Here is a 10,801-nt window from a genome sequence, read left to right as displayed (position 1 = left end):
CCATTGGGCGGGGGGGATCCCGCCTGCCACTCCAGAGCTCTCACTACTCCCTCACCTGAGGGCTAACAATTCCACATTTGTTTCGAATCAACTATACCAAATTGAGAATTTTAATATGTCACCTTAAAATCTCCAATTCTACATCCAACAAAGTATATTTCTCTATTTATTTACACTCAACTTCATGGATGACATCCTCTCCCATGAAATCAAATGTGATTCTCCCTATGTTGTAGAAATCATAGCCTTTTCGGGACATGTTTCTCAACATATTTTAACAATTCAATTGGCTAGATCGAAAAGTAAATGAAGATTGAAGTTCAAATCATCACAAATTATTGACATTTAAAAATGTATAAAATAAAATCAATTTTTCACAAAACCATATTTCAAAGTAGGGAGAAGGATAAAGAAGATTACTCAGAATTCATGGGAAGGATACTACAAAACACGGTTTCATATATAAAAACAAGTTTACAAAACAAAAGAAATAAAAGACACAACTTATCTCACAATAACAACTTATCTCACCTCACAATAATTCCCAAGCAAATCCCTAGAAGTTCTCTTCAAGTCTTTCCCTCTTTACAAGCACTCTCAATTCTCTCTTATAAGTGTAATGAAGAAGCAATCTCTGATCTTCCCTCTCCTCTTACAATCCTTGAAGAAAATCTCCAAGCCCTTGACTTTCTCTCTCTCTCTAGCTTCCCTTACATGCCACACCAAAAAATTTCCTTTAGCCCTAGACTTCCCTCTCTTTTATTAAAGATTGTCTCCCTCCAAAAAGAATTCAAAATTCCTTCCTAAATTCTATCCAAAAGTTAACCCTTTTGAACAAAAGTTCTATCCAAAAGTTAACCCTTTTGAATTCAAAAGACATGTCAATTGATCTAAGAGACATATCTCTTCATAAAAGAATCTTTCAAAGTGTCTAGGAGCATTGAGTCACTCCAAGGGGTGTTTATAACAAGTTTTGCTTTCAAAATTTGTGCAAAATTTATTTCAAATCGCCTTAATCCACAAAAAAAGTCATCTTTGGCGCATCTAGCGCCAATTCTGGCGCTTCAGGTGCCAACTTGCTTAAGACTGCGATGTTCTGTGTTTTGGTGCTTCAGGCACCAAATCTGGTGCATCTGGCGTCAGCTCTCTGTCAAATGGCACTTCTAGAGCCAGTTCTAGTGCTTCAGTTGCCATCTCTATGTCAAATGGTGCTTTTGGCGCCAATCTGGCACATCAGGGGCCAGACTCCCAAAATTCGTTATTTTGGCTTCAAGTTTCATCCTTTTTGTTACTTTTGCTCAAAATACCTAAAATTGTTATACTTGCAACAAAAATATGAAAATGCCTTCTTTAGATTGCAATATCACCAAAAATAAACATAAAATGTATACTTAAAACAACATATTATTTTGGTGTACAGGTGATCACAACACACAGAACCACTTTGTGCTTTGCATTTGCATATACATCGCTTTCTTGCCTTTATGACAAATTATACCCTTTATGGGAGTGACCCAATGCTGGTTCTAATGAATGAAAATTATTGCTTGCAAGCATATCTTAGCGAGCTATGTGAGTCATTGCATTAGGATTAGCGTAAGCATAATTGTTCTAAGGTTTTAAGGAGTTTAACGCATGCCACTTAGGCGTTACTTTCTTATGATTACTTTAGAATGAAAATTATATTTTTACATGTTATGCATCATATTTTAGACCATATTATAAACCTAACTGTATAATTAACTATACCATATGTGAGGTCACCCCTTTTAAGATTTTTTTTTCTAAAATCAGCATTCTAGTTGCATGTTTTGGAATCGTTAGATCTTTAGGATATATTCAAGGTCGGCGACTCGATCAAAGTCATGCACAAGCCCTTACCTACACTTCACGCACACTTAGAAGCTGTGTTAAGAATCATCTTGCATTTAGATGGTTTGTTAGGCTAGGACAAGGGTGTTAGGTGGTATTATGGATGTCTAGCTATTTTTCTATGTTGTTTGGTTGCCCTAGGTAGGCATCATTTTCCATGTTACTTTGTTTATTTATTGGATTTTGGACGTGCACATTAGTATAGTAAGGCGTTTTCAGTGCAGGGAGCTATGTCCGTTAAGGGAAGGTATGTAATTATTAAACTAACAATTTTCTTTATGGTTGTTGAATTCCTCTTCCCACATAACATGGTTCATTATACTTTGCATGTTATAACCCATGCTAACTCTTTGGATGCAAGTTGAGTCTTTTCTTTTTTTCATACGTACTGTATTTTTAAAGTCTTAGTCAATTTTTGTATCGGAAATAAGATACGGGCACGGGTTCCATGTCTTTTAACACACAGGACCATGTGGCAAGGACCGGGAGTAGAAACCTATGTCCCATACCTTAAGTCAAAAATCTATATTGATGTATAGATTTAAGACCAGATATGTACTATATGACGCCTGGTGATGTGTAGAAAAGAATTATTAAGTTCATTTATATTTTGCTCATTCTTATGGATGAAATTGTACTTTAAAGAAATGTATTTTTATGTTTTCTTAGTGGTACAAAGGTATTAGACATGGATCAAAGTGGAGGAGACATGGAGAAAAGTGGAAGAGACTTGGAGCTACGTAAGCTAAAAGAGACCGATGCCTAGGCGCTATAATTTATGGGCACCAGTACCACCTTGGGAACCTGAGAGGCTGGCACTTAGGAACTTAGGCACCGCCTCACTAGTGCCTTTGTGCTTGATTTATGGGTGCCTAGGCGCCCATAACGATTTTGATGTCAAATTGGGCATTTGGACAATTTTTGGGATTTTGGAAATTTTGGGGTAATGGTTAATTTTAGTGAAATTGGGGCACTTGAGTGAATTGGCTAAAGTTGGAGTTGGAATAGAATTTTGTTGGATTTAAGTTGGTTTAAATTGGTTTTAGAATTTTTTTAGTGAAATTCGAAATTTTGACAATTTTGGGTATTTAGCAATTTTGGTGGAATTGGTTAGGTTGGATGATCATGTAAGGCATGAATAGGCTCCCTAAATCCATAAGGTCCATAGGAGAGCTCATTTTGGATCCTCCATATATTGGTCCTAGCCATCTTAAACAAAGGTTAAGGGCTTGGGACCACCCACATGAGTCTCCAAAAAGATTTAGGAGGTAGGTCAAGTGTAAGTGATTTCAGGGTTTAGAGATGTGTGAGTTTTGGGTTCAAGTGTGTGTGTGCATGTCCAAGTTACCCAGGGTTGTCTTAAGGTCAATTGATCCAATAAGAATCCTCTCTGAGCTTCCTCATGTTGGTTTCAACCTTCTAAGTACTAGAGTTTTCAACTATACATATGAAACTCCATAAAGAATAAAGATGTGTTTAGAATTTCTCAGGGAGGCAGGTTCCATCACTAAGCATCTAGGATAGTCGTCAGAAAAGTCCTATGGCTAGGTCCTAGGCTTCTAAAGAGGAGAAACTTAGACACCACAAAAAATGAGTTTAACATCATACCAACAAAAGGTTAGGGCTTTGGATTAACCTTTGAAATCCTAAGTGAATATAGAGGAGGTATGAAGTGTAAGGTTTGGTCCCATTTCTAGGCTTCTAAGAAAGTCACTAGAAAATCCTAAGCCTAGCTCCTAGGCTCTTATATCGAGAAAAGAGGTATTTATAGAAGTGAGGTCAACAATATGCTAACATCAATGGGTCGTTAATACCCCACTTCAAATAGTTATGAACATGAAACGATGCCATTGGTGGTTACAAATATTAAAGGACCCCAGAATTTGTTACAAAAATGTAAAGGTGTAACGATGTAATAATTAATTATAATGTTCCTATTAAAATAGGGACAACTATGTAATTTATAGAACATCCCCTATGAGTTATAAATAGTGAGGTCATATCTTCAAGAGGGGACTACTAAAGGAATTCTGAGAAAACTTGTGTTATTATGTATTTCACTTCTATTCCTCTCTCGATTCCTCTCATCAGTCCTACGCTTTGTTCCTTGGGAGTAATCCATAGGACATTTTTGGATTCAACACTATTATTACTTTAAGAAAAATTTCATTTTCTATTCATCTCTTCCTATTGTTTTTCTTTTTATAATATGGGATGATGATGTCATATGTGTAACTTTACATATAACCCCTATGTATTATATTGAAACTATTAGATAAATATTTAATACAATTATCTGGTTTGCGTTGACCTTATTTTGATGAGGTCTAGTTTCTCTTCTTTAGAAGACTAGGATCTAGCCATAGGACTTCCTTATTGACTATCCTAGAAGACTTAGTGAATGTAGCCCTCCCACATAGAAATTCTAAACACTTCTTTACTCCTCTTGTGAAGTCCCACTTGGATGGTCACAAGCCCCCAAATATCATTTGGGATGGTTAAGACCAGTAAGTGGAGACGTAAGAGTGAGTTCCAATAGGTTCAATCTAGCCTTAGGGTAACCCTGGATGACTTGGTCTTGATCATAACCTCACGAACACACTTGAGTTCATCACAAATCATAAAAAAATTCCTAAAATCCGAAAGTCATTCATGCTTAACCCCTTCCTCCACTCTTCTGGAAGCCCATGTGGGTGGTCCCCAAGCCCTTAGCCTTTGGCTAAGGGTGGCTACGACCAAATATATGGAGAGTCCAAAATGGGCTCTCCCATTGGTCTCATGGACCAAGAAGGAAATTTCATGACCAATATACTTGAAGGGCTTCAATTCCACTTAAATACACAACTTTGGTATTCAACCCTCAAGTTTCCCCAAAATTACCAAAATGCCCCTCATGTTCAAAAATTCCCAAAAACTTCCAAGTTCACTCCAAATGTCCCCAAGATCAATCTTAACCTCCCAACAAACCCAATTGCACTCAAATCCACAAAAATTGACCAAAATCCTCAAATTGCCCCTAAAGCCCTAAAATCCCTAAATCACTTCCATATCCCATCAAATTCATTTCAAACTTTCCCAATTTCAAATCCACATCCAAATTCATCATATCCAAGCCCAATTGAACCATATTCCAAACCCAAATTTCAAGTCCAAGTAAACTACCCCAAGATTGAACCCAACTCAAAAATCACTAAATTAAGCCATGTAACCATTTCAATCCCACTAAAATTGATTCCCAAACTTCTCATGACATTCTTCTAGGCCTAATTAATCCACCAATCAATTTAGATCTAAGCCTAATCCAAGCCCAAAGTTCATGTCTAAGCCCAAACCCTATTTTAAGCTTAAAATCTAGCCTTTCCTTAACCATTTGATTTAATTAAAACTTAATTACCATAACCCTTCCTAAGCTTGTGATCTAGCCACCTCAATCCTAGCCTAAACCCACTTTTGGTCCCCATGGGGCAAGGGTCCATTAAATCATGGAAACCTCTCATCTAAATATGGTTAACTCTCTTATCTATGCCATCAACCATCAAACCCAAAGCCTAATCACAATTAAGCCTCCCCCTGACCTTATTGAGCCAGCTAGCCACCACCCTTGGCCTGACCGGCCGCCCTAGTGGCTGAAAAACCCAAAATCAAGAACTTGCACCTGGATTTAAACCAAAAATTGAGCTCATCCCTTGTGACACTCGCTAATTTGGAAATTGCCGCTCAGCCTTCCACCTAAGCTTATTGGCCTTGACCAATGGCAGTCTGAGGCCTCTTTCTTGACCTCAATTATAAAAAACCCCCCTTTATGACCAAATAGAGAGATGATCCAAATCTTAGGGGAAAATTTGCCCAATTGCTTCCAAAGCTTCTCACAGACCTTGTAAGTGCAATCCAACCATTCTTAGCCACCCATTTGCATTGTCCAAGCTCAATTTCAACACCCAAATTCAATACCTTTTTGGTCATCTCACCAAACCTCTCAAAGCTTCAAATTAACCATTCCACAAGCTTTCCCAAACCTCAAAACCACTTTCTCAATAAAAAACCCACTATCCCGAGCACCCTAACATAGTCCTAGACCAAGCCCGAGTCACCCTTCAACTGAAATCATACATAGGTTGCATCTCTACTCAAGGCAACACTTCGAGGAGCTTTGTAGACTCAAGGTGATCGTCTCTAACCAACCAAATTGAGGTCTCACTTCTTGGGCAAAGGTAAAGCTTGAAATCCCTAAATCTTGGCTTAGTTTCATCATTTGTGAAGTGAACTCATATTCCATACGTATTTGACCATATAAATTAGTTTGTCTCACTTAGGTGAAGGTGTAGGAGCAAACCCCGAGTATTTGGTTAAGAATCGAGCGAGATATTAGGTCTAGAACACAGACAGTTCTCTGGTTAGGACAATCAGGGACGATGAAAGTATGTCGTCTATTTCTGCATGTATTGCGAGGAGGGTCGAGATCGCGCTAGACGTGACGATGTTACGTGAACCGCGGGCCAAGTCAGCAACTGGCATGGAAGTACAACGAATCACAATGTGATTTGCGATCTTCAACAGCTTCGAGGTTTGACATGATGCTGACTAGAATAAGTAAATAAATAAGGTATTTTAGAAATAAATAAATAAAAGAACTTTAGAAATTCATATCTTTGTGTAGAAATTTCATACAAAAAAATAAAAATATCTCTGTGCTTAGTGAATAGAGGAAAAAATGTGGACCAAAAAATAATTCTTTTTTCCTTTTATTTATTTTTAAATAAATTAAATACTCCAGAGAGTAAATAAATCTTAATAACTAAATAACTACTTAAATTAAATGAAATCATGAGAGATTGCTTTGGAAGACCTCAGGGATTTTCTCTGATTTTTTCAGGGTTAGAGGATATCTCTATAATTAAAAGGCTAAATTTTTTAAGTATTTAGTATTAATTTAGTTTAAAAAATTTTAAAAATTAAAACATATGTTAGAAAAATATGGCATCTTATTTGGTAGGTTCATTATGGCCAGAGGATCAAAGGAAAAATAAAAGTAACTTTTATAAAATTTTCAAGTTATTTTTCTTATTTAAAGTTAATAAAATTTATTAAAAATTACAAAAATATGAAATAATTCAAATAATTACCAAAATGGGCCAAGTTGTAGATAATCATCCTCGGAGACCACTGTAAAAATTTGGAAGCCATAAAAGTTATTTTTAATGTAAATATGTATTTTCTAAGTAAATATTAATTTTGGCTTCAAAAAATTATAATAAATAGAAGAAAATTATAAAAAAAAATATGTAATTCACTTAGGAGTGTTCCTTGTGACTAGAGGAACCTAAAAAAATAAAATTGAGATTAAAATAAAAACATCATTTTTAAGCTATTTTCTAATAATTTAAAATACCAAAAAATACTAAAAATACAAAAACACTCCAAATTGTCATAAATGTCACCCCAACCACATAAAATAACTTAAAGAGGTATTTGTAAATTTCTAATGGTGTAAAAAGGTGTTTTAAATAATTAACTGTATTTTTCTCAATTTGTGAGTAAAAAAATTATAATAAATAAAATAAAAATTACAAAAATAAAGAATTTATTTCTATGAGTTCTTTAAAATTAGAGAGACCTATGAAATATATAAAAATGATTTTTCTAAAATAAAATATATTTTATATTTATTTATTCATTAAAATCAATAAAAATGTAAAAATTAAAATATAATTCAAAAATTCACAAAGATTATTTTTAAGTGGTCATCTAACCTAAGTGAACCTCTAATAATTTTCTTAATGATGAAAAGTTTATCTTACTCTGTTAAATTAATTATCTTTGAACATCCCTATTTTTTACTAAAATAATTATTAAAAATTAAAGAAAAATAAAAATATATATATAAATCCTCTTCTAATGCTCTAATGGGCCCATGAGTGGGATAACGACAAAATTTCAAAGTCATTTGAGTTAAACTTAAAGAATTATGAAGTTGAAACCCCTAAGGGCAAAATGGTAATTAAGGAATTTGGAGCCTTAGTTAATATTAAGGTAAAATCAAAGAAGGAAATGGGTAACATTGATCTTAATTAGTTCTTTGAGATAATAGAAACATGAAGGGTTAAGGGATAAAAACCAACTTATTCTATTTTTTATAAAAAAGCAAAAGTGTAATTTCCCAAATTATTGAGGGTTGGAAGTTAACTAAATTAGATGATCCTGAGATACAGGGCTTATGTTAGGAAGATAATAACTCACTAATTGAAAGCCTTAGATCATTAGTTAATGAAGATACAACCCTTTGATAAGAATCATGTTCATCTCATTCAAATTTTTTTTTTAAATGACAAACCTACCCGTGAAGATTTAAGAGTTTGACAGTGAACTAGGCTTAATCCAACATTACCTAATGAGGTTTAGAAGAGTACACAATCAATCATGAACACTTGTCAAACACTACAAGTTCAACTGCAATTGTAGGGGTGAAGATCCCTTAATAACATAACTTGCCCTTAAGGGTGTCCATCCACATAATTTCTAAATGAAACATCAAATAAGTGTCACCTCATTCATGTGTTAATTAAAACATTAAAAGTTCACTAAGCACAAATTAAAACATTACAACTAAATTAACTAGGGTTGATCAATTCAACAAGATAATAAGTCTTATGAACTTGAGGTGATTCAAAAGATCCTAAAAGATGTTCAGGGTCAATCCCCGAGCACTTTTATAGTCTTCTGAACACTTTGAAGGATATAAAAGCTTATTATTCTTTGTTGAAGGAAATCATCCATAAAACTTTAGGGATCCACCAAGATATACCTCATGACCCGTTAATATACTAATTCTAATGAAATACCCTACACTACTTATCCTACAGTTATACCCTATGCTCGAGGGTTTAAGTCTTGAATAAGATATTTAAATCCTTGTGAGCAACTGATGATATTTTTGCTACATATGGACCACCGAGTTTGCGTAAGTCTGAGGTCTAGGTGGCAAGGGCGATGAAGACATTTCTTATGTGTGCTAAACGAGGGATATGAAGTGGGATTTTGGAATAGTATCTCCTACCTCAAGGATCCTCAACAAGGAGAGAGGACATGATCGGTGACACTATTCACCAACTTTTAATGGAAGATGCCCTTGACACTCTTCGGTTGCTGGTGGTCCTAGCCTGATTAGAGTGATTAGCTTGCAGACTATATTACTTTCCAAAATATTTAATAAAAAATCCCTTTTGAACGTCATTATTTTTTTATTTTCTTGCCAAAGTAGATTTCAAATGCATGAAAAATTAAAACATAAAGATCCACAGGTTAGTCACTTGGATTGAGGTTAAAGATTGCCTCCTTGGGTGGCCAGGTTGGCAACTTTCATCAAAGTTGAAATTATGAAGCACGCAGTTCAAATATGAGCCCCAGCTTTCACAATTGCCTTATACTTAGTTCTGGTCCTTCATGTGTGATTGCGGGTTTTACGCGTTTGTGCTTTCTTAAGATCCATTTTTCCACATTTTCGTGCTGGATTTTCCTGCTTTCTTTCATGTAATTTACTTAATTCCCCTGCAACTATATTATGCTTTATAATGCTAACCATGCAGCAACAGCAGGAGCGCTAGGTACACATTTACAGTTTATTTAATACAATTTTATTACTGTATCTTATTGTAACTTTACTTTACTATGCATGCTTTAAGTGTGAAATAAAAATACACTTTCAAAAATTAACACACCCTTGTAACACACTTAATCTACTTCTTTTAAATTTACAAGAATATCTCGGATGAGGTAACCTACGGTTGCTAACGAGAATTCTCCAGTCTAAATGAGCTTAACAACTCGTTTAAACTAAATAAATTTAAATGAAAATAGTAATATCGAGACTACAGAATCATGAGATTTTGATCGGTGTCGCTTAACTAAAATTAAAATTTCCCCCAAAACATTTTAATAATAAAATCTATTAATAACAAAACAAAACTGAAAACCTTGGAGCTACTACTGCAACAATGAGATTGAAGTAAGATTTGTGGGCAACATGACATGGATGCAAGAAAAGAACATCTTCGAAGAGCAAAAGAGATCTTCACTAGCAAAACTTTCCTTTGTTTAACAACAACAACCCATAGGACTTTAAGGTTGTCCGCCTAGTGCGATATAAATCCTCAAGTTTTTTTAGGCTTTTGCACAACCATATTGTGCAATTTAAACACTAACCCTTTTAGGACTCTGAGTTCGTCATTCAGTATGACTAAATCCTCTTATCTTCCAGGTTATTTACATGATCAGATATCATACAAATGTAAGCCCTAAGTAATAAAATGACAAGACAAAACATCAAGCAATATCATCTTCGAAATCAAAGCCAAAAAATTGGATTATTTGGGAAGTCACATAGAGTCTCGTCAAGATTTGTGACATCCTTCACTCTTCTTCCCTTTGAACTCTGAGAATAACTGCTCCTACTTGATTTAATCCCATTTGGTTTTCCATGTCATACATTGAATTTGTATTTTTGAAGACAAACACCTCTGGTTATCATCGAAAGTTTTCTTAAGTGACTTCGGTTACTTAAAATACAATTAACTATAGGGGCTTGCATCTGTAGAAACTGAAACTATAAACCCTATCTAATCCTTATATTAGATATGTGAACTTGTCGATCAACATATAAAAAGGTTCGCAAACCAAAGAGATGTCATAAATTTTCTTTAGTTTATGTAATTGAGTTCCGCTAATAAGAAATGTGTCTTTTTTCTCGAAAAGGTGCATTGTTTGTGGTGTTCGGTTATTTAAAGTATTAAATATATGAGATCTATTTGGTCTCATTTATTTATTTTAAATTTAAAAAAAAACTATTTACAAAATTATATATATATATAAAGAAAGATTTAAGTATATAAAGAAAGATTTAAAGTATCGTGTTATATAAAGAAAGATTTAAGTA

This window comes from Phalaenopsis equestris, unplaced genomic scaffold (genome assembly GCF_001263595.1).
Source record: "Phalaenopsis equestris unplaced genomic scaffold, ASM126359v1 Scaffold206200, whole genome shotgun sequence".
Lineage (NCBI taxonomy): Eukaryota > Viridiplantae > Streptophyta > Magnoliopsida > Asparagales > Orchidaceae > Phalaenopsis > Phalaenopsis equestris.
The sequence above is the reverse complement of the archived record's forward strand: the minus strand, read 5'-3'. Positions refer to the sequence as shown.